The sequence below is a fragment of the Vicugna pacos genome, chromosome 10, assembly GCF_048564905.1.
Source record: "Vicugna pacos chromosome 10, VicPac4, whole genome shotgun sequence".
Taxonomy (NCBI): Eukaryota; Metazoa; Chordata; class Mammalia; order Artiodactyla; family Camelidae; genus Vicugna; species Vicugna pacos.
Genome location: NC_132996.1, coordinates 10,032,957 through 10,056,756, shown reverse-complemented (window position 1 = coordinate 10,056,756; position 23,800 = coordinate 10,032,957). Strand labels below are relative to the sequence as shown.

At 35.9% G+C, this 23,800-nt stretch overlaps 2 long non-coding RNA genes across 2 annotated transcripts in view; one reads left to right on the top strand and one right to left on the bottom strand.

Annotated features, from left to right (window-relative positions):
* Nucleotides 1-5,748: 5,748 nt before the first annotated feature.
* Nucleotides 5,749-8,239, bottom strand: LOC140698637 (uncharacterized). Its single transcript, XR_012076409.1, has 5 exons — nucleotides 8,132-8,239; nucleotides 7,794-7,892; nucleotides 7,547-7,642; nucleotides 7,384-7,453; nucleotides 5,749-6,000 (listed from the first exon to the last, which is right to left on the bottom strand). It is a non-coding gene; the product is annotated as an uncharacterized lncRNA (long non-coding RNA).
* Nucleotides 8,240-9,946: 1,707 nt separating this feature from the next.
* Nucleotides 9,947-23,800, top strand: part of LOC140698636 (uncharacterized) — a 38,499-nt gene continuing 24,645 nt past the window's right edge. Inside the window, exons 1-3 of the long non-coding RNA XR_012076408.1 lie at nucleotides 9,947-10,044; nucleotides 17,392-17,510; nucleotides 17,969-18,151. This is a non-coding gene — a long non-coding RNA (uncharacterized lncRNA). The remainder of the gene's footprint in view (nucleotides 10,045-17,391; nucleotides 17,511-17,968; nucleotides 18,152-23,800) is intronic.

Below are 23,800 nucleotides of genomic sequence, written 5' to 3'. Positions count from 1 at the left end.
TTAACAGCTCAAGTTCTTTGAGTGATCATGCTGATTGACAACTCAGGTTCCTTGTGCTCTGGCATGCCCAATCCCTTTTAGGCAAGTTCATTGGGTCAAGTTACCCCATGTCCTTCTCTTATGCGTAGCTGCAGCGTTTTGATTTTAACTGGCTTCTTTTGCTGGCCCTCATTTAGAGAAAGTAAAAGTTTCTGGAATCCCTTATTCTGAGTGCAGACATACTGTTATTTTCTTGGTTGCTCCTCTCCCCCTGCCCAGTGCTCATTTCTATCTAAACTACCTAACATTACTACCGACTTCATAAGGGTTGTCACAGGATGGAGTGGGCTAATGTATATAAACACAACTTCAATAAATGGTAGCTGTAGGAGGGATAGGAAGGGCACTGAGAAGTAGGAAGTGATGAGTATAGGAAGGATAAGGGGGAAAGTATAGGACAGGTAGGAAAAAAATTAATGCTTGTCAGTTTCCATTGCACACCTGGCCCCGCATTGTAGAAAGGACACTAGAAAAGAAATTGAAACTTTCAGTCCTGCTGTAACTTGGATTGAAGTCTGTGTGTGCTGGAAGTGTCTGTGGGGGAAAAACATTTTGGCATTAATCCATTGTCCACACAGAGGTGTGGAAGAGGAAATGGGGAGGGAACTGATAAATAAGCAAAAAATAAAATCAAATAAAATAGTCATATATACTGTTGGATGCAGTGGTGTAGGATAGAGGGCAAAGTTTTAGCAATCTTTCCCTGCCCTCTCAAATTCCCCGGCAGGGCAGGAAGGGAGGGTAAAGGAATAGAACTGTGATAAGAGAACAGGAACTGGGTGAAGGGGAAATGCTTCTGCTGGCAACTTTGTTACAGAGGACAAAGGAAGGACATAGAAAGGATGCCATAAAGGAATTTTTCTGATTGAGACTGAATCCCCATCACCCCATGAATGTGGTTTAAAACTATGCAAAGATTATTTCTGTAAAAAAGTAGACAATGAGTGATTTAAAAAAAATCACTTCCTTGATAGGACAAATAGAATTATGTCGATTTAAACTAGATTTAATTTGTACAGACAACTGATGTTTTTAAGAAAATCTTAAAAGCATAGGGCCAGTGAAATACTAACTTGCAAGGACATTCCCCAGAAGAACAACTAGCCTCCTTGTGTTCAGCATAAGCTAGGGTACTTATTACAATGAATGAACGTATGTTTACACAAAACGTCTTGGCCCTCCTTTTCCCTTCAGCTTGGCAGTTGCAGGGTGGCAACTGATTCCTCTGATGGGCAAAAATAACAGGTAGTCAGAAACACTTAACAAGAATAAACATCTACAATGATTCATTAAAAAACTTGCTTATTGCTTCTCCTTCCCTAAATGCTTTCCAAAATGCTGACTCACTGTCACCTGATACACTGACATAGATTTTCCAAGCAAAGTTTGGTCAAAACTGATGAATGCTTGATTGGGAGACCCATGTACTGTCTACTCCCCAGTTCATTTTTAGCACTGTGTTAGCAGAGCATTTGAAACCACCTGCCCCGATGACGGAATAATTTGTGTATGGGTCTATTTAGTGATTAATAAAGAACAATAGTGTTAAGTATGGAGACTTTGGAATCAGACAAATGTGAATTGGAATCTTGATTCTGTCACTTACTTGCTCCATGATTTTTGATCAAGTTGGCTTGCCGAGACTCAGTTTTCTCATTTCTAAAATGGGAATAAAAATACTCACATAATGGGCTGTTTTTCTTTACACACAGCTGGTTACACAGTAGGTTCACTAAATGGGTCTGTTGCTGTCATTATTTGTTCTTCCTCTGAGCTTACTGCTCTATTTCTAACCTAAATAGTAAAACAGTATTTTCTCAGTGTGAAAAACAAGCAAAGGATACTATATTCTCAACTGAAAGTTAAATTAGTGCTGGATTCTTTTTCTGACATGTAAGTTGCTATGTCATATATCCTCAAAAAGTCAACTTAGTTAGGACTTTCTGCACCTCAGTTTTCTCATCTTTGAAAAGAACGTTTTAGCCTATCCCAGGTCATTTAAGAACTGTATCACTATAATCTTTTACAGTCTAAGCTCATCTTTCCTATTACATGGTTAATTTGAGGACTTCCCAAAGGTTATTTTCTCATTTGAAATCTGGGACAGTGTTTTTCAAATTATCTGTGGGAATAACAAGTGTTCCGCTTTTAATTTCCAAACCATCACCAACAATACTTTCATAAAATATAAGAAAAATTAAGTATTGTAAAAATGAAGTTTAAGAAAAACCAAAGGCATGCAAAATACAAGGCTAATTTTTTTGCTAATTTTTTTAACAAGTATAAAAATTACTCCATAAAAGTTGCTTGAAAGTTTGTAAATACATATGCTCAGTTCTGTCCCCATCGTGGGCCAGCAATGAATAGTTCATGTACAGGCACTAGCTGGCAGACAACAATCTGAATAGCACTGATTGGGATCTGTAGGTTTGTTGCCTATCAGCTTGAATCGTAATAAAGAAACTTCTCTTGAGATAGTAAAATGGTAGGTTATGAGTGGACAAGTAAAGGATGCTTCTACTTCTCTTAAAACACATATGCTAAAAACATAATCCTTGGAAAGATCAAGTATGCATAAACCTTATGATAAGTTATTTTTATCTAAACATTTAGTTTTTTGATTAATTTGGCTTGGAGAGTTCCACTTCTGGTATGGAAGAGTAAGCTCCTAACAGATTGAGCTTTCCATGGGTAAGAGCTATGAACTGGACAAAACAGAACAACAACAAAACGAAACAAACATCAAAAACAAAACAAAACAACTACCTGAGAGATCAAGAGAGTAAACAGAAGCAAGCAGAGGCAAAACATGGAGGAAGTGACCAACACAGAGCGAGTTTCCATTTTTGGTGGCTTTGAGCTATGAATAGACCAAATCTCTGGTACAGTTCAGGGTGGCAAAAACTATCAAAGACAGACCACTAACATTCTGGCCTGAGAAACCCAGGGCAGCTAGAGAATGAAGCCAGAATTCTAAAAGAGAAAACCAGAGAGGGAAACTATATAAACTCTGTATATAAACTCAGATATATGTAATTCCATTTCTGGATATGTATCCAAAAGAAACAAAAATACTAATTCAAAAAGATACATGCACCCAATGTTTATAGCAGCATTTTTTAAATTGCCAAAATATGGAAGCAACGTACGTGTATATCAACATATGAATGGATAAAGAAGACGTAGTATGTATATGCAATGGAATACTACACAGCCATAAAAAGAAATTTTGCCATTTGCAGCAACATGGATGGATTTGGAGGGCATTATGCTAAGTGAAATAAGTCAGACAGAAAAAGACAAATACTGTATGATATCCCTGAAATGTGGAATCTAAAAAATACAACAAACTAGTGAATAAAACAACAAAGGAAGCAGACTCACAGATACAGAGAACAAAGTAGTGGTTGGTTACCAGTAGGGAGAGGGAATGGCAAAAGGGGAATATAGCGGTGGGGCAGTAAAAAGGGGGTTATTATGGGATTATATAAAATTAATATATGCTTGAAAATTGTAGAGTGCTATAGAATTTAAAGACTCATTCAATAAAAAAAAATTAAAAAACAAAAACCTGATTTTAATTTGAATACCATAAAGGCAAAAATGCAAGCAGCTCAGATACAAGAACCAAAAATAGAATATCCTACTACTCTTCAGTTAAAAGAACTGAAGCAAGATTTGAGTCCTTACCAACTGCAGGCAAGGCAGTTTTCAGTTTGTTTGAAACGAACTTAATTTCTTGCTAAACAAAAGCATCAATACTTTGCAGAGGAATAAAACAGAATTTTGGGACTTCAAAACAATGTTCATAAATGCCAAAGACACAATTCAGAATTACTTGACATTAAAAGTACAAAGAAAGTGAGACCCAGTTTCAAAGGAAAAGATAATAAATAGGGCTAAATTCCAGATAACAAAGATGTTGGAATTATCAATGACTTTAAAGCAGCAAAGATTGAACTATGTTCAGTGAAAATACACTGCAATCAAGGAAAAGATAGTAAAACTCAGCAGAGGAATCAAATATATATATTAAAAAAGATTCAAATGAAAATTTTAGGAAAAATAGAATACCTGAAATAAAAAGATTCACTGGATCAGCCTAATAGAGTAGATTTAACAGAGAAAAATGTCAGAAACTTGACTATATATCAATAGAAATTATCCAATAAAAAAGCAAGAGGAAAAAGATTGAAAAAAATAACAGAGCCCAAGAGACATGTGGGACAATATCAAAAAGTCTAATATACAGATAATTGGAGTCCCAGAAGTAGAAAAAAATTAGACAGAGAAAACTATTTTAGGAAACTATAGCCAGTGGGGGGAAGGTATAGCTCAAGTGGTAGACTACGTGCTTAGCATACACAAGGTCCTGGGTTCAATCCCCAGGACCACCTCTAAAAATAAATAATAAACAAACCTAATTACCTCCCCCACAAAAACTTTTTTTAAAAAAAGGAAACTATAGCCAAAAACTTACCATATTTTGGCCGACAACATAAATTTATAGGTTCAAGATGCTCAGAAAACACAAAGCAGGATAAATTCAAAGAAAACCATGCCTACACACATCATAATTAAACTGCCGAAAACCAAAAAAATCTTAAAAGCAGCTAGAGAAAAATTACACATTACATATAGGAAACCACAATTCTAAGGGTCACAGATTTCTCATGAAATATTATAGGATGATAGAAAACCCTACGGCAACATCTTTAGAGTATATTTTTAAAAAGTCAAAATAGCATATATGTATCACATATATATCTATATATCACAAAAATATTTTTCAAGTACTGGAGAGGATATGGAGAAATTGGAATCCTGTGCACTGCTGGTGGGGTTGTGAAGTGGTGCAACCACTGTGGAAAATGGTATTGGAGGTTCTTCAAAAAATTAAATATAGAACTACCATATGATCCAGCATCCCACTTCTGGTTATGTATGCAAAAGAATGTAAAACAGGGTCTCAAAGAAATATTTGTACACTTATGTTCATACCAGCAATAGTCACAATAGCCAAGAGGTGGAAGCAACCCAAATGTCCATCAATAGATGAGTGGATAAACAAATGTGATGTATATATATATATTCAAAGGAATATTATTTTAGATTTTAAAAAGAAAGAGAAGCCTGCCATACGCTACCACATGGATGACCCTTGAGGACACTGTGCTAAATGAAATTAGCCAACCATAAACAGACAAATACTGTATAATTCCACTTATATGAGGTAACTGTCAGAAGCAGGAAGTAGAATGGTGATTGCCAGGGGCTGGGACCGAAAGAAGAGGGAGTCATTGTTCAATGGGTATTGAGTTCCAGTTTTGTAAGATGAAAAAATTTCTAGACATCTGTTGCACAACAAGGTGCATACAGTTAACACTACTGTACTGTATACTTAAAGTGATTAAGATAGTTAATTTTATGTTATGTATTTTTTACCACAAAAAGATAAATGAAAATAGACCTACCACATGATTCAGCAAGTCCACTTCTGGGTATATATCCAAAAGAATTAGAAGTATGACCATTACCTTTGTGATAATGGAGCAGAAGTTGTACACTTGAATTCAGCTCTTATCTCATGGGCCAGAACTTAGTCACAGACCACACCTACTGCAAGAAGCTTAGAGACACAATGTTTAGGTATTCGCCTATAATCATCTTCTACTGTTGTGTAAAAATAATCACAAATTTAGTAGCCTAATCCTTCGCATGTTTATTATCTCACAGTTTTTGTGGATGAGGAGTCCTGGCAAGAATTCACTGGATCCTCTGCTCAGGATCTCACCAGATGGAAATCAAGGTATTGGCCAGGCTCTCTTCTCATCTGGAGGCTTAACTGGAACAATCTGCTTCCAGACTAATTCAGGTGGTTGCAGAACACCTGCACCTTTGCCAGGTAATGCAGTCTCAACACAGGAGTGAAATCCTATCACATTCACAGGTCCTGCCACCCTTGGGAAAGAGGGTATGTACATCAGTGTAAAGAATCTTGTTGGGAGTCTTAGAATACTGTCTACTTTAATGCCCATTTGTCCAACTCAATTTTTTTTTTTATTGTAGAAGCAGGGAATGGATACTGGGGACAACTAATAGTCTCTAATACAATCCACCCTTTGGGTAACCCCCAAACCCGTGTACCCTCTTTTAATAACACACAGAACATGTTTATTTTCCCAAAGGTAAAAACCACAGATCTCTTTTGTAACTCCGTACAGCTCCAGGTCCTGTACTTGTGGGTGAAACGCAGTGCTCTTCAACATTTCCCAATACTGCTTCCTGGGATCTTAGGTCTTATAACATTTTTTAAAAAAGATTACACACTCCTCTCCACTCACACATACATCTCCGCATTATATGATGGTGGAGCAGGAATAGGATAACTATAAAAAAAATTCATTCAGAAAAGGAAAGGATGGGAAATGGTCACAGAGCTATAGAATTCATGAAACCCTGCTGGGCAGAAATTATAAGGAACTCCCATGTTAGCAATGGAGTTGAGCACATTTGACATCCCTTATTTCTCTATTCTTGGAAGAGTATCTTTGTTTTTTAATCTCCATGGGCCTTAGCTTTGCCTTCTAGGAAGTTTTTTCTTTGCCCATTATTCTCTATGACACATTCTAAGTGGGTATTGGAGAGAATTAACTTGGGGTGAAAGCGGAGAGTGTTTCACAACTTTTGCAGCCATCTTCCCAATGCATGTTGGGTGACCTTCAGGCTGATTTTGCAGTCAAATAATCATAGGCTTGTAGAAGAGGCATGGACTTCTTTGCCAGTATAATTCCCTCAAACTTAGGCTTCAAGTTTACGTGTGTGGTCAGTTCTCTGTAAATAAACCACATCCCCAAATTTCTACTAGAACAGTTTAACACCTGAGAAATTTGTGTTCTTGTCACTAGTCTCTGTGCTTTGCTGGCTATTTTAACAGCAGAACATTGTAGACAGAATTAGATGCCCATGCAATCCTGACAGGGTTAACGGAGTAGCCTCTAGGCAGGGCCTTCGGGTATGATTCTCAGAATGAAGTAGCTGAACAGGCTTGCCTAGAGAACAGGCATTAGCAGTGTACTGAAATGAGGAAAGTGGGGAACTGGGACATCGCCAGTGGAACTGATTACTACCTAAAATCTAGAGATCAGGAAACAGGTACCTTCAAGGCTAGCCATCAGCCAAAACAGAAAATAAATGGCCTCTGCCCTCACCTTCATTTTTCAAGTCTTTTGTGAATGCATTTAATGGACAGAACTGATTTCATATACAGAATCCTTTATACAAGGAAGTCTGACAAATGCATTTTGTAACTTTGCAGCTTCTGCCATCCCGGAAGGTACTCACTCTGGGTGTTCAGTCCACTGTATCCACTACAATTCATCCCTTTGGCTTGTCTATCTTCATAAACACCAAGCTGTTGAGACAAACCCCCAAATAACAATTACAACAATAGCATGCTTCCAGCCATGATGAAAACTGGCCTTTATACAGAAGAAAACACACTTACTCCCAAAAGAGGAAACCCAGTCTCGTCAGTCTCTGTATCTATTTCTGAGTGATGTTTATTCCTTTTCTACTTAAATCACATCCCCAACGCAATATCCTGTAATCCAAGGATGGAGCAATAAAATTAACCTCTCACACTATATAAAGTAGTAGGGGAAATGGAGATGGATGAGTAATGAAAATAAAGACACAGCAGAGCAAGGAAGAAAATATATGTAGCTAACGTAATCTTAATTTCCACAACTTACCGCAAAACTTTTGATTAGTATTTAAAATTCTTTCTTCCAGCACTTCTTCCATTTTTCCTTTGTCCTCATTCAGCACTTCAGCTAGTTGGCGTTCTTTGTCTTTTTAGGGGATTCAAATCTTAGTTACTGAGAGATATGAATACATGGAATTCCCACCCGGATTGTGTTAACGATCTTTACTATCTTTTCTCATTACATATAGCAATTTAAAAAGGCACTTCTGGAAGGTCTCCTAGATTCTAAATATATTTCTTTGCCTTTACAATGTGGCAGCAACTCCCATTTCCATTTGATAAACAGGATCAATCACCTATTGGGGCAGTAACTCACCTTCTTACCTGTTAATTCAGTAACTCCAGGAGCTCAAAATGGTCTGATGGCAGTCTTGACTTCCCCTTTGGTGAGACCACAGTTGTCCCGTAGTGAAATTGTTCATCCCTTGGCTGTTAATACCTATAGGCCAGCAAAGCACAAATGAGAGATGGAAACAAACATGATTCACATAGGTAGGTATAATAGTGAGTGAAACCCCTCTCACTTCTACACCTTGAGTTACGGAACCCTGTACGTCTGTGAGGGAAAGCGCACCATACACTGGAAGCTGTCTCAGAGGATGTGTTTTTTTCTATAAGAAAGGACATCAGCCTTATAAGATATGGTCCCCTGAACAGTGTCATAACTGAGTCTTCAATATATGTTCACTATTCTGCAATAATAACCCAGCTTCTTCTGGATGATGGAGCTCATGCATCCAGACTAAGCAAACTAAATGTCTATTCCTCTGAGGAAAAATCATTGCCACTTCATATTGGCAGTGATCAATGTAATCAGTTTATACCAGGTGACCAGCTTTTCCTTCCCTGGTATGGTACCTTATTGAAAATTCAGCATTGATCTTTGCTATTGGCAGGTTAGGCATTCAGCAATGGAGTCGCCAAATCAGCTTTGTTCAAAAAAAGTCCATATTGTTTCAGTCCATCTTTAGCTTAGATTCCTACCGTGTTTGTTTATAAGCTCACTGAGCCAGTACTAGGGTTTGCTGGGAAAAGAAGCTGTCACTGATACCCACAAAATAGGTCATCTTTCCATTAGATTATTAGAGCCTCTTCCCAGGTGGATACTTTTTGGTATGCATTTCCATGGGATAAAAATGTTCACACTCTGGGCCCATTCCAAGATGTCAATTTGAAATTACTTCCTTAAGTTTCCTTGTCACCAATCCTCCAATCTGATTCCTTCCCCTTTCTTGAACATTTGGCCAGTTTGGCACTAACCATAAGTTGAAATAAAACTGTGTCTCCTTAAAAGCTAAGTGAATGCCAAGATATCTCACTACAACAGAGCAGGAACTACAGGAACATCTGAATGTTGTTAAATGTTATTTTGAGCAAAGAGTAAAAGACTAGCTTAGAAAAACACCATAAATGGTAAACAAAACTGCAGGGCAAATGTAGAATGTGAATCTTTGTATTTCAAGACAAGTGGATCTGTGAATGTAAATATTTTGCAAAATCAGCCAGAAAAGAAGAGCAAAAATTTGAAATACAACACAAAATATGACAGGTTATCCTTCTAAAACCGGGTGAGATTATGACTACCGAAAGAAGTGACATTTTGTGAGTTCTGAGGCTAGGTCTTGAAAAGATACGGTTTTCACCTGACTTTCTCTCTCAGAATACTTGCCCTTGGAACCCAGCCACTTGGAGAAGTCATATGGAGATGTTCCAGCTGACAGCCAACATCGACAGCTAAGGTTCTAGCCACCCTCTTCCAACCACAAGACACATGAGTGAATAAGCATTCAAATGATCCTAGTCCCCAGCCCTTGAGTCACCCTTAGCCTTTGACGAATCCAGTTATAGTGGAGCAGAGAAAAGTTACACTCTGTGCCTTGTTGAAAATATGCGAGCATAACAGAAGTTTGTTCTATGTCATTAAATTGGGGGGGGAGATTTTTTTTTTACACAGCCACAGATAATCAGAAAAGTAAATGTCTAAAGTTGGACTTTAATGGACTGGCACTCAGTTATCCTGTAGTTCACAATGTGTTGTCATAATGTTATGGTGATGTAACAAATAGAGACATGAAGCTATCAAAGGTTATGTGTCATTTTCAAACTTGCAATACAGATTATGTTTTAAAATTATTTAATAAGCAATTATTATATGCTGTGATACAGAATAATCAAGATGCATTCAGAACAATGGGACAGATGACCAGCTTCATATAGGATTATCAGGGAACCATGAGGTAATATTTTACTAACTTATTAAATATCTTTGTGAAATAACACTCAATACTGATAAGATTACAGGGAAATAAGTATATTAATTTATTACTGAGAACACTGAAAACTGAAGCAATCCTGTTAGTAATATGGCAAGACATGGCAAAATCCACAAAGATATTCATAGCAATTTATGCAGTAATTCTGCTATTAAGGAATTGCCATAGAATGAGAGGGAGAATGAAGATGTTAACTGCAGCATTATCTTTAGAAACAAACAATAGAAATGTTCAAGAATAGGGGGAAAATATACAGCACATCTAAATGACAGATGATAGCTATTCAAATAATAATTAGGAAAAACTAGATAGAAACATGAAAATATGCTTAGGGCATTGCATGAAAGAACATAAATACCCATTTATTAAAATTACATAATGTGTACAGTCATATGGATTAGAACTAGACGAGAAAATATTACAAGGCAAAATGAAGAACAGAGAGTCATCCCAAAACAAACTTACATATAGATGAAGATTAATTATAAGGTAGAAGTGATTTCAAATCAATGGGGAAAGCATGGACTCCTAAAAAAAATGGTGCTAATGCAATTGGTGATCCATTGTGGGAAATATTAAAGAGAGAGATGCCAGATAGATGATAGACACACAGATCTTTAATCAGTCAGAAGCGTCTTTTAGTATGTGACTTGAGGTAGAAAACTGACTATATTTCTCTCAAAGAATGGTAAAAGCAATAGTACTAGAAGAAAATACAGGAGACTGTGTTGATAATCTCTGATAGGCTGTCCCTTCTTAAGCAAGACAGAAAACCAGAAACCAAAAAGAGAAAGACTAACAGATTTAACTACAAAAGCATATGAAACTTCTTTCTGGTGAGCGATACCATAAACAAAAATAAACGTGACAGACTGGAAGAAGATCTTTGCTACATATATAATAAAAAAGAAAAATATGACCATAATATAGAGAGTGTCTATAAATCGTGGGAAGGGCAACAATTCAGCAAGAAAATGGACAGAGAACACAAAAACATATCTCATGAAAAAAATGCAATTGGTCAATAATATACACATTAAAATATACCACACCTCACTGGTGATAGAAGCGATGACAATGAAAATAGCAATGATGTATTTTTCACACATAGATAGGCAAAATGGACTTACTGATGATAAGCAATGTTTGCAAATGTCCAAAGAAAATGCTCCTATACTGTTAGAGAGTGTATCGTTTGGCACAGCATTACTTGGTGAGGGGGCGTTGTAACTATTAAAATTAATAATGTACTCCTTGATTCAGACATTTCACCTATAGCTTAGCTTAGTAAAATGTGCTTACTTGTACATGAAGATATACATATGTTAAGAGGTGTTAATTATAGACACACACACATACGAAATAGAAATAGCTTAATTATCCATTGTGAAGTACTACACTACTACATAACAGTTTAGGAGCTCCAGGACATGTTCACAAAAATAAACAAGAAATTGTCAAGTAAAATATATTTAATTGATAAGTATTTAGAAAAAATTAATACATTTAATGAATATAAATGAGTATTTTTACATGTGCAAAACAAGTATCACACTAGTAATCATTATCACCTTTTGAAAAGGAAATTAATTGGATTGAGACAGATGTATAAAATGGAATTTTAACTTTCTACTCTCTATATTTTGATATCTTACAAACTTTTAGTATCAAGAATAGTTGAAAAGGTTTCAAGTTGAAAACCAAAGAAAATCGTGAATAAATTTATTATAAAAATACCTAGAAATGGTCTTTAATAATAATCATTAAATAATGTAATACATTATTATAATTTTCAAAGCTCTTTTATATACACAGCATTATCACACTTTGCCTTTACAATAATTCTGTGAGGTAGGTAAGTAAGTAGATATTATTATCCTCATTTTATAGTTGAGGAAACATTCTTGGAGAAGTTAAGTAATGTGCCATACTCTGTATTATTGTACTTACTGAAAATGCAGTCTCTTTCCTCATCATGAGATGGAGGCGAATGTAATGAGTTTGTCTTATTAACTGTAGTTGATGAAAGTTTATATTCAAAAGATAGGCATGTGGCTTTAGTGCATTTTCATAATTTGGAAGAAAACCAAGATTAACTAGAATGATCTTAGGATCATGATATTATCAAAAATATGAATGTACTTTATAAACAATAATATACCATGGAAGTAGTCATTATTATGATGATCTCTATGGAGTAGCGGACAGCTTAAGAGAGCTAGAAATCCTGAGCAGAATCCTGGCTTTAATACTTCCTACATGTGTGAATTTAGAGCAGTCAGCTAACCTCTCTGAGCTCCTGAAAAATGTAGCTAGGATTCCTGTACTTCCTCCCCGCAACTTCCTACATCATGTTCACGTAATCACACACTTACATATCGGAATGTGAGAATCAAGTGAGATGCTACATGTAGAAGCATCTGGTATGGTGCCCGACACGTTATCCATGTTCCACAAGTGGTAGTTCTGTATCTAGTTCATTAAAAGCATAAAGAGACATACAGTGTCAATTAGACCAGAGAAGGACAGACGACTGAACGTTGCTGAAATGTTGGCAGTAATCAAAGACCCCAGCATCCACTTTGTCCTAGTGACCTGGGGGACATGTTAACCACCACCAACAGATCAAACTACCTGAAACACATTGAAAAAAACCTGTGTTTGGATCCATTAATCTCATATTTTCAGATAATATGATTTCTATAATTGTGATTAATCTGTCAACTGTCATTTCTACACTTGAGTAAGTTAAATTGTCTCGGCTTAATCACAGTTCCTAAACTGCACATCTGTGGACATGTTGCCTTCCCTCTTTGATTCATTAAAATTACTTTCACATTCATGGCATTTTCATGACTCTTTGATATATGACTTCAGGCATTGCGAAGCAGATAAAAGATTTCTGGCATCTTGGGAAGGATGAATTTGTCCTGGAGGAGATTACATCTTGATGTATTGTTATTGAATCTCCTGGAAAGTGTTGTATGAACTGTCAAGCTTTGGTACCTGTTTTTAGCGTCTAATGTTGGATATCTAATGTATGTCACATTTATGTGGTGTGAGTTGCTCATACTTTCAAGGTCATGTACTGCATTTTTGCTCTAGCTCATGATAACTACGGGAGGTGTATGAGACAACTACCTTTCCTTGACCTTAAATGAAGTTAGTGTTTGGGGCTGGAAACTAATCAAAAACCTACTTGTCTGCACTTAGGGCTGCAATCACTTTGAAGCATTCAGAATTGAAGATAAAATTGAGTCAGAAAGACTTTGAGGTATTTCTTGCTTCTTTCTCTCTTGTCATCGCCTGATGATTTTGACATATCTTTGCTAACAACTTTTCATCCTAATGTTAATGTTCTTACACCATCTTCGAGTCTCTGCTCAGATGTCTCCTTCTCAAGACATTTCACATAAATTTTACATATGCCCCTGCACTTACATCTCCCTTATCCTCATCTAGTTTTTTCATGCCATTTATCACCTGCCAGTCATATGTTTACTTATTATTCTACTGTTATTATCTGTTGCTTCCAGTTTCCTTGTTGATTTTGCCCACTGATGTGTTCCAAGCATCTAGAAGAGTGTTTGGTAAAAAGTGGGCATTCAATAAATATATATTTGAATGAATGAATGTATATGTCTCATAGGTGCTTCCAACAGAATTCTTACTCTGATTTGATAGTTCTCATGAAAACACCACCTAATCACAAGAGAAAATGGTACCCATGGCCAACAACGTTTTGGGTGAGCGATGACTTCCTGAACAAAATGTTCTCTTGACAGAATATGTTTATATTCTTTCCCCTTCTAGGCAATCTGTCCATCATTAGGTTTAGTTCTAAAACGCAAGCTCATTTCTTTGTAATACTTTCACATTACTCAGGATTTACAATATCTATAGAGTTCAAGATATAACATCTGGGCAGTACGACAAGGATGAAAACGATTCTTTGTGTTACCAAAATGGAGATCTTTGGGTCTGTATATAAAAGAGATCTTTGGATCTCTGGTTCCAAATTTCAAAGCTTGAATTCTGTCATTACCCTGCTATGTTGATCAATGTTATGCATACACTCTAAAGGACTTAAAGCAAATGAAATGCTGATTTTTTTTTAATTGAGAAGAAACTAATAGGAAACTGCAAAAAAACAAATAAAACAAAATAAACAAATCCTCGCAAGCCAGTGAAATGCCTGGGAGTAATTTAATGGCAGAGAAGACACACCAGCAAATCCCCAGCCCCACCCCCCGCATTTCAGGGCCTCAGTTTCAAAATATGGAGAATCCACATATGTGTTCGCAGGTCAGCAAGTTTTACAAGGAAACTTGCACAGGGAGGTTGAGGGGAAAAAGCGATGAGCGCAAACAACTTGGAAGGAGGTTAATTATGAAGTATTGCTTTCGGGAGGAGTTGTGTGAGACCAAAATCTACTTAATTAAACCCTTGGAATATAATTTCATGTTGAGTAAATTCATCCTTTACTGAAACTAGATGCATTCAGTAATAGGAGGTTTCAAATGAAAGTAGATCTAGAAAATCTCACCTAGTCTTACCCTCTTAAGTTTTCCTCAAACATTCTTTAGGCTAATACCCTCAGAACACAGACCGATATTCCCTGACTGTTTCATGCTTTAAGCCGCAAATGCTGCCTTTTAAACTACAGCTATCAATGCATACAGCTCCCAATTCTTCCTTCGAAAACAATAAAAGTCAGGTGATTTCCCTCATTCTGGCTCTCTCTCATTTGAAAATTTTCGTTTTTTGATATCATCATTATCTAGAAAGTATCCCATGTTGTATGAGGCAGTGCTCTTGAAACTTCTATAGTACCTGTTCAGAGCAAACAAACAAGTATAATCTCTGAAAAAAACTGGTCCTGATCTTGAAGAGAAATCAGTAAAGTGTTAGGCTTTTTAAAAAAAATTCAAGTATAGTTCATTTACTATGTTGTGTTCATTTCTGGTGTACAGCAAAGTGATTCAGTTATATGTATGTGTGTGCATATACACATATATCTATATTCTTATTCATAATCTTTTTCATCATAGGTTATTACAAGATACTGACTATAGTTCCCTCTGCCACACAGTAGGACCTTGTTGCTTATCCAAATGCTAGGCTTTTTATTAACATGAACAAAGCATTTTTTCATTGCAAATAAAAATATATCAATGTTTGCATTTTGTAGAAATATTCTTTTAAAGGCCGACCAGAATACACTCTTAGGTTAAATTATGTAGGACAGCATTTGCTTAACCATACCATAGGATATCAGTTGGGGTTATGTGAAAAAGGTCAAGTAAATTTAGGAAATGCCAGTTTTAAAAATAAGATAAACAGTTTTGTTTGTTAGAGAAAAAAATCTGAAAACACCTGTATCTCTTTTAAAGACCTACGAATGCATTCTAGTCCTTTCCAACCTATTTCGACAGTGGAAGCCCTGTGTCTGTCGCAAAACCCCAGACTAGTAGTTCAAGAGATATACTCTGGGAAGCACGGTTTCAAGAGAAAGAACTACACAGACAGGTGGGAAATTGAGCTCTCTAACCAAGGCTCTACAATCTTTGAAGCCAATTGAATGATTAAAGGACTAATGGGAAATACAAAGTCGTTTCTGACTATATTGCAGTGGGAAAAGCGGCACCAGATCTTTGGGAAAATGATAGAGTTAAATGAACTTTAAAAAAGTTCTGGACTTTGTGAATGGAGCACTACATGCTTTAACATTAGAGCTTAAAATAGTTTGAAAATATTTCTCTAAGGTGAAATATGCTTGAACGTGTTTTAAAATTTTTAAATAAAAGCAAATAAATACACGGATGCAATGTTTTATTTGTTTAAACAAAACTTCATTATTAATAACTCACATCCAGGGTCAGTTAAATTGGGAGACACAAGTTTTACCCATTTTTGTGAGATTATTAGCTTTTCTCTATGTCATAAAGAGATCTCATGTCACTGCACAAGTGCAAAAGACTTCCTCAAGAAAGAAACTACTATGAAACATGCCAGTATTTCATGCTCTAACTGAGACATCTGTGCACACAATTGACATTCAGATCTCCCTGGTACACATTATTTTATAAGCCTTTGCATATTTAGCTTTCAAATTCTGTTATTATTGTATCTGAAAGAAGTGAAACTTTTTTCCCCCCGATGTTATCCACTACCTTTGAAATGCTAAAGTGAGAGCCTTTGAAATGAGTTTTGGAGAAAATCTTGAATAATCCACATCATCATATATATGCAACACTAAAATGAATTCATTCAGTCACTGCCCTTTAACAGCTGTGTTTTCTTCTTATAACCTTTAATTTTAATGTTTGCAACTGTATTATATGCAGCTATAGTGACTTCTCTATGAATATACTTTCTGGATTAGATAAAGGATGGAGAATATTTTTCCATAATAAAGAAGTCATCTGGATTGAATTGTCAAAATCTAATCCGCACACCACCACTCTTATTTGCTTTTGTGAAATGAACAAAGACATCGACTTTGACATACTCAGAGCAGGATTAAGACATCCTTCAAAACTTCTGATCACTCCAAAGATGAATAAAAATTCCCTGCTAACTTTAACCAAAAGACCAGATGTAGAACAATCTTCTATTTTTCCAGTAAGTGTTGAAAGGCAGAATGATACAAATGGAAATACACATATAAATGAGGTTTATATATTTATCTCTCTTTAGATATATTTAACTTTTTCTTCAGCGCTTTGAAAAGTGACATGTTGCTTTCATGTTAGTATATGAATGAGTAATGAGGAAAAGCTACTTTGAAGATTATTTATGTTAGATTCATTTATATCAGAGATAATCTTTCTTAATATTTAAGTTTTATATTTTCTTAGGAATCAATGTTAAGGATCAAGCTTATTTTTCAAACGTACATAAACTCTGTGCTATTCTATCCTCACCTCTCATTAGTTCTCAAAGCCCTACACAGATTAAAATTTTTAGTTCATTTCTTTAATGTTTAATAGAGTAGATGTCTTCTTATATGACAGAAACAGAACTGCTAGTTGGTCAGTTAATTTGAAAAAGAAAATAAAATTGGATTTAAGAATTATGTATATGTATACAAACACTATATATATATATATACATATACATAAATTAAATGTTTTAACTTGAAGCATTAATTTTAAACATTTTACTGTATAGCTGATAAAGTGCCTTTATACATAAATCTTTTGATGTTAGGACCAAGGCCTTTCTTTTTGGTGTGGTTTTGCTAATGGGAGGTCTCTAAAGTCTTTCTTGCATGAATCTCATACATAATGCACCTTCTATGATTTCCAGTTCTGATTTCATTAAAATGGAACGAAAACTTAAGAGAGTTGCAAAACGCTCCGAGTGCAAAATCCTTGTCCTTAGTGACCAACTGGCTGATTGATTGCAATCCTCCTTCCGTCTTTCAGGTACCTAATTTGACAGCATTTGAAAATAGTTCATTATAAAATATATCAAATACACAAAGCATAAAGAAAATACATATGTATAATCTAAGGAATAAGAATATCACCATCACTTGTGTAACATAAGTAGGTGAAGAAATAAATATTACCAGCGCCTTTTTAAAAGCCCTTTCTGTCCCACATCCCAGAGGCAGTTGTTAGACTCATAATAATCATTCTCTGGCCTTTCTTTCCAAATTTTCTGCCCTGTATGTATCTTTAAATCATATTTTTAGTTTTGTCTTTTAAGATACTAAATCAATGGAATAGAACTGTAAGTATTTTTCTGACATGCCTCTTACCCTCAACATGACGGTGATGTGTTTAGCCAAGTCCCTTCTACTGCAGCCTAGCATTTCATTTTATGACAACACTTCAACTTACCCATTTTACTGTTGATGGACATTTGGGTTTTGTTTTAGTTTAATTCCCTCCAAGGTAGATCCTAAGACCAAGATTTGGATATAAGCAGCATTTGGGAAGTGGCTCTGGGAAGCACTGTGAAGCAGTGAGGAGGGAGGACCCAGAAAGAAGAGAAGCTGATAAAGTGTGTGCTCAGAAGCGGCTTATCACCGTGGGCTTATTCCTGCTGGCAACTCTGAAAGGTAGCCTGAAACACGCATCAGACTTATCCACTCAGGGAGGTGGAAGCTAGAATATTTATCCACCAATTCCTGTCCTACACTGGTTTGTGACCTAGAAGGTCATCCTGGGGCTTTAACTCCCTGCCATTTGTGGCTTGTCCCACGTGTGGGCTGAGTATGCTGAAGACGCCCCCAGGCAGACACATGGAGGAGGCAATCATCTTGCACAGGCGCTCTCCAGGATAGGTTTAGAGGAAATGGTAGGGCTCTTTTTGGATCTGCTACAATGCATCCCTTGTACCACTCAGATCCACTCAGCCCACACCGTGTTCACTTTATCCTCTCACTGATTTTTCAAGGTTCAAGATGCAGTTCCCTGAAAACAGGAAAAATAATCAAGGGCTTAACAATTGGTGAGTTAATGGGACAAAGTACAGCCCTTAAGGCTATAGTTGGTCCTAAGGCTATAATTAAAATTCATCATCTCTTTTACCACCCATTGTAGATATCTCTTGGTCAGAAATTCTCTTGGAACTTGCGTTGGTGGGGTGACCCAGCCCTTCATCCTTGAGGCACCTGAATCCTTGGTTACCTTGCCATTTTTAAGATTGTGGCAGTTGCCTTTATATTATTAACATTGGGCGTGGAAGCACCAAGAGGTATCCTAGCAAATCCCTCTGCACCAGATAAAGTTGGAGACATTAAAATAAAGACTCTTCCACAAACAATAGGAGAAAAGAGTGTGGAGAAAAGGGAACTGTCCTACACTGTTGGTGAAAATGTAGTGTGGTGCAGCCATAATGGAAAACAGTATGGAAATTCCTTTAAAAACTAAAACTAGACTTACTATATGATCCAGCAATCCCACTCCTGGGCATATATCCAGAAAGAACTTTAATTCTAAAAGATACAGGCACACCCATGTTCACAGCAGTACTATTTACAATAGCCAAGACAGGGAAGAAATCAAAATATTCACCAACAGATAATTGGATAAAGAAGATGTGGTATATATATATATACAATGAAATCCAACTCAACCATAAAAAAGAATAAAATAATGCCATTTGCAGCAACATGGATGGACCTGGAGATCATCATACTAAGTGAAGTAAGCCAGAAAGAGAAAGAAAAATACTATATGACACTATATTCACTTGTATGTGGAATCTAAAAAAATGAGACAAATGAACTTACTTACAAAACAGAAACAGACTCACAGACAGAAAACAAACTTGTGGTTATCAGCAGCAAAAGGAGGGATGGAGGGATAAATTAGGAGTTTAAAATTTGCAGATACTAACTGCTATATATAAAATAGATAAACAGCAAGGTCCTACTATAGCACAGGGAACTATATTCAATACCTATAGTGAAAGAGAATATGAAAATGAAAATACAAAAAACTGAATCATATGCTGTACACCAGAAATTAACACAACACTGTAAACTGACTATACTTCAATTAAAAAAAAAAGTCAAATAAAATAAAATTAGCCGGGACATAAACCTAAATAAAATAAAATAAAATAAAATATAGAATCTTCCTTTCCAAGAGCATAGTATGATTTATTAGGCTTTTTAAAATGTTTTTTATTTGAGTTTGATAATTTATTCTTATAGAGCTGTATTTATATATGCTAATTTTTTGTTTTTGATGTTATTGTGAATGATAAGTTTTTCCAGTTATACTTTTTAATAGCTAGTATTGTGTATAAAATTGCTTCTATGTAACAATTTGTTATCAAGAAAACTTGTTGGATTCTTTGGGAGTCTTCTAAATAGGTAATCATACCTATTTGTGCTTATCCAAATAATGTTTTGGTCCTCCCTATGAAATGTTGATGTGCTTTATCTCTTTGTCTTTTTCTTTTTTTTTTTTTTTTTTTGCACTGAGTAGACTGAGAGGGAGTGATGTGATGGTGGTGGATATCTTTGTCTTGTTCCCATCAACTTTTAGATATTAAACTAAACTTGTATTCCTTGGGGAGACCCAACTTGGTTATAATGTACTCTGTGTTTTACATACTACAGGGTTGTGCTGGCTAAAATTTGGTTTAGAGATTTTCAAAACTATATTCATGATCGTGGCCAGTCTGTAATTTTCCCATCATGTGCCTTCCATCCATGTCCTGTTTTGGCATCAAGGTTATGCCAGCTTCAAAGAGTGGGTTGGAAAGTGTTACTTCTTTTTCAGTTCTCTGGAAAAATCCATGTAAAATTGAACTGAACTATTCTTTGACTATTTAGTAAAATATTCCTGCTAAGTTGCTTTGTCCTGCTGTTTTCCTTATAGTCAGATTTTGAACAGGTTTCCCACCCAACTGCTTTAATGTTATTGAAGTTCTCTATTTTTTCTCAAACGAGTTTTGATGAATTGTATTTTGTGGTAATTCATTCACTACTTCTAAATTTTCAAATTTATTGCCATATTGATTCACAATATCTATTATCTGCTTAATCCTTACAGTTTTAATAGTTATATTTCTTCTTAATTCCTAATGAGTTTTTCTTCTCTTATTTTCCTTTAATCACTCTCCAGTAGTTCAATAATTAATGTCTTTAAAGACTCAACTTTTGATTTTGTTAATTGTCTCAATTGCATGTTTGTTTTTGCTTTTATTTTTATTAATTAAATTTTTTTCTTTTCTTATTTACCCTTACTTTCTTTAGATTTCTCACTTTTCAAGTTTGAATTTAAAATTCATTCTAAGCTTCTTTTTTCTAATAAAAAGCAATTAAGAGAACAAATTTCTCTCCAAGAACTCCTTAAGCAACATACAGTTTCTACTGTTATTTAATTATAAGCATTTTCTATAGTTTATTACAGTTTTTCATTGACCCATGAGTTGCTTAGATTTTTAAAAAAATTTCCAAGTGAATGGAGTTTTCCAAATTATTTTTTTGAATTCATTTCTAACTTAAGTGAATTGGGGATGGTGAATGTGGGCAGTATAATACTTATCATCTGAAATTTAACAAGGCTGTCTTATGATGTATATTATCAATTTTTATGAATATTCTGTGATGCTTAAAAAGAATATTCTACATTCACGAGAAACAGTGCTGATATTTTTAAGCTTGTATTTATTTCTTGAAATGTATCAAATGTAGGTATTTCCAACATCTGGGTCTTCTGCTGTCTGTCGCTTATGCTGGTTCTCAGTCATGATGCTTTGTTCATGTGTGTATTTGGTGATTTTTGATAATGGATCTGATGCTGGTTTTCTTTGAAACTTTGTGGAGATTTTTTTGAAGACCCCCTAAGAGGCATTGAATTTTTTTCTATCTTTTCCCTAAGGGTATACCCAACCTGAAGACAAGTCAAAAAAAATTCTACACTTCAGAGTTTTTATAAATACAAACCTGCACTCATATGCATGCTGACTTTTGATTATTGGTTTTCAAGGAAGAATTTTTCCTTGTGCAATAGAGCAGGGTTTATTTCATTTGCACCCTCACTCTGTGGTTATATTCCTTTGGATTACCAGGTTTTCATAGGAGGTCTTTTAATTAGACTCCTCACCTTGAGCGTGCCCTAGCCTGTATATCCTGTCCCCACACCCTGTGAAGTTGCCAGGATGCAAGTTCAAGGTCTCCAAGTTCAACAGAAAGTGTCAGGGCCAAGGGTGGTATTGACACTTGCTTACGTACGAGGACTCCTGGTTTTACTTTATTTCTGGGCATGGCATATTGTTTACTTTGGTGATAACTAACTGATCTATTTTTAAAATTTTTTTAAAATCTATTTTTAAAATAGTTTTCTTGTGATTTAAATCACTGACCATAAAATTTATCCCTTTAGGTGCCTCATTCAGTGGTTTTATATACATATTATATATGTATGTATATATCTGTATCTATCTATATCCTATTAATTCTGTGGTTCTTTTTCTCTAGAGATCCCTAATCTTTTCACTTTATTGATAGTGGTCTTGCATTACAAAAGTTTTTATTTTGATAAAGTCCACTTTATCTATTTTTCTTGTTTTTGCTTGTGCTTGGTGTCATATCTAAGAAACCATCCCCTAATCCAAGATCATGAAGATTTACATCTGGTTTTTTTTTCTAAGAACTTTATAGTTTTATTTCTCAATTTAGGTCTTGTGAACCATTTTGAGTTCATTTCTGTATATGGTGTGAGGTAGGAGTCCAACAGCATTCTTTCGCATGGGGATATCCAGTTGCCCTATTTTTGAAAAGACTGTTCTCCCCCTTGGATTGTCCTGGCATTCTCAAAAATCATTTGACTATAAATGTGAGAGTTGATTTTTTGGATGCTCATTTCTACTCCATGGATCTTTATGTCTATGCTTATGCCAACAGCACATGGGGTTTTTTTGGTTTTGTTTTGGTTTTGGTAGCTTTTTAGTAACTTTCGGAATCTTTCTTTTGATTTTAAAATTCAGCATTTTAGTTATTTTAGTCAGGAGGGCCTTTCAGTGTATCTTACCTGCACACTGCTGTAAATCTAAATCAATCTGTATTTATTTATTCACTTCTTCACAGCAGAATGCCTTTAGTGAAAACTCCAAATAATTTAACTTTGCTTCCATTTCATTTCTAATAATCTATTTCAGATATACAAAAAGGCATTACAAATAACAACCATGTAGTCTTCATTCAGCTTAGAAAACAGCAGAATTGACGTCCCTAGTGTATACCTTCTCAATCACATTTCCCCATAATCCCTCCAAGATAATCAACATCTTGAATTGTATGTTTATCATTCCCATGCACGTCTTTATGCTTTAATATACGATCATTTCCAACCACCTGCTCCCTTGCCATCCTCTACTACAGGGGCTATAATTCTAAACTTGACACCTAGTTTCTCAGGCCGCAGACACAGTCATGGCTGATGAGATATGGTAGAAGTCTCTGGGTAGTGTGACCTTTCCCAAATGGAAAGGTAAAGATTTGCTATAAACAACACTTTCTACCCCTCATTAATTTTCCCTTTCCATTTTTTCCAGCTTGGAACATTCAGAGTTGAGCCTGAGATAACTATCTTGTCACCAGGAGGTGATAAGAATGAGGAAGATTTCTGTGCTTCCTCATGGCAAAAATGAAAGCTAGAAATAGCCTGGGTGTTAGAGCAGGCAGATAGCTAGATGTGAGCAGAGAAAGGGGACACAGACAAAATGGCAGGAACTAGGCAAAAAGGAAGGGCACGGGCCAAAGGCAGGAATCCCTACACCATGTAAACAACAGGGGACCCTGGTCAGAGAAAGAAAAGCAGGAACCTCTGGGCTGATAAGCGGTCACACCTTTTGGGGTGATGAGCAGCCTGGAGGCCAACAAAGAAAGGTGGGAAAGGCAGGAATCTCCAGGGTCCGAAAGTAACTTTTGCTCATTATGCCCTTATTTCAATAAAATTAGCCTTGCAGATCAGAAATACGCATCATGCACTGATGCCATGACACTTCCGATCCAGACTAAATAAGGACAAAAATCCTTCCTCCCTTTGAGAAGGTGGAGTTGGGATGAAAATCAGGGAATATGACCCCAGACCCTTCCTTCCCCAATGAATATTGCATCCCTTCATTTTTACAGCCTATGTAACTGACTTGCCAAAGAAACTCAGGGCAGCTCCTTACCTGAGCCTGCCTGCTCTCCCCTTGAGAGCGTACTATCCATCCTTTAATACATCCCCACTTTACTTAACCT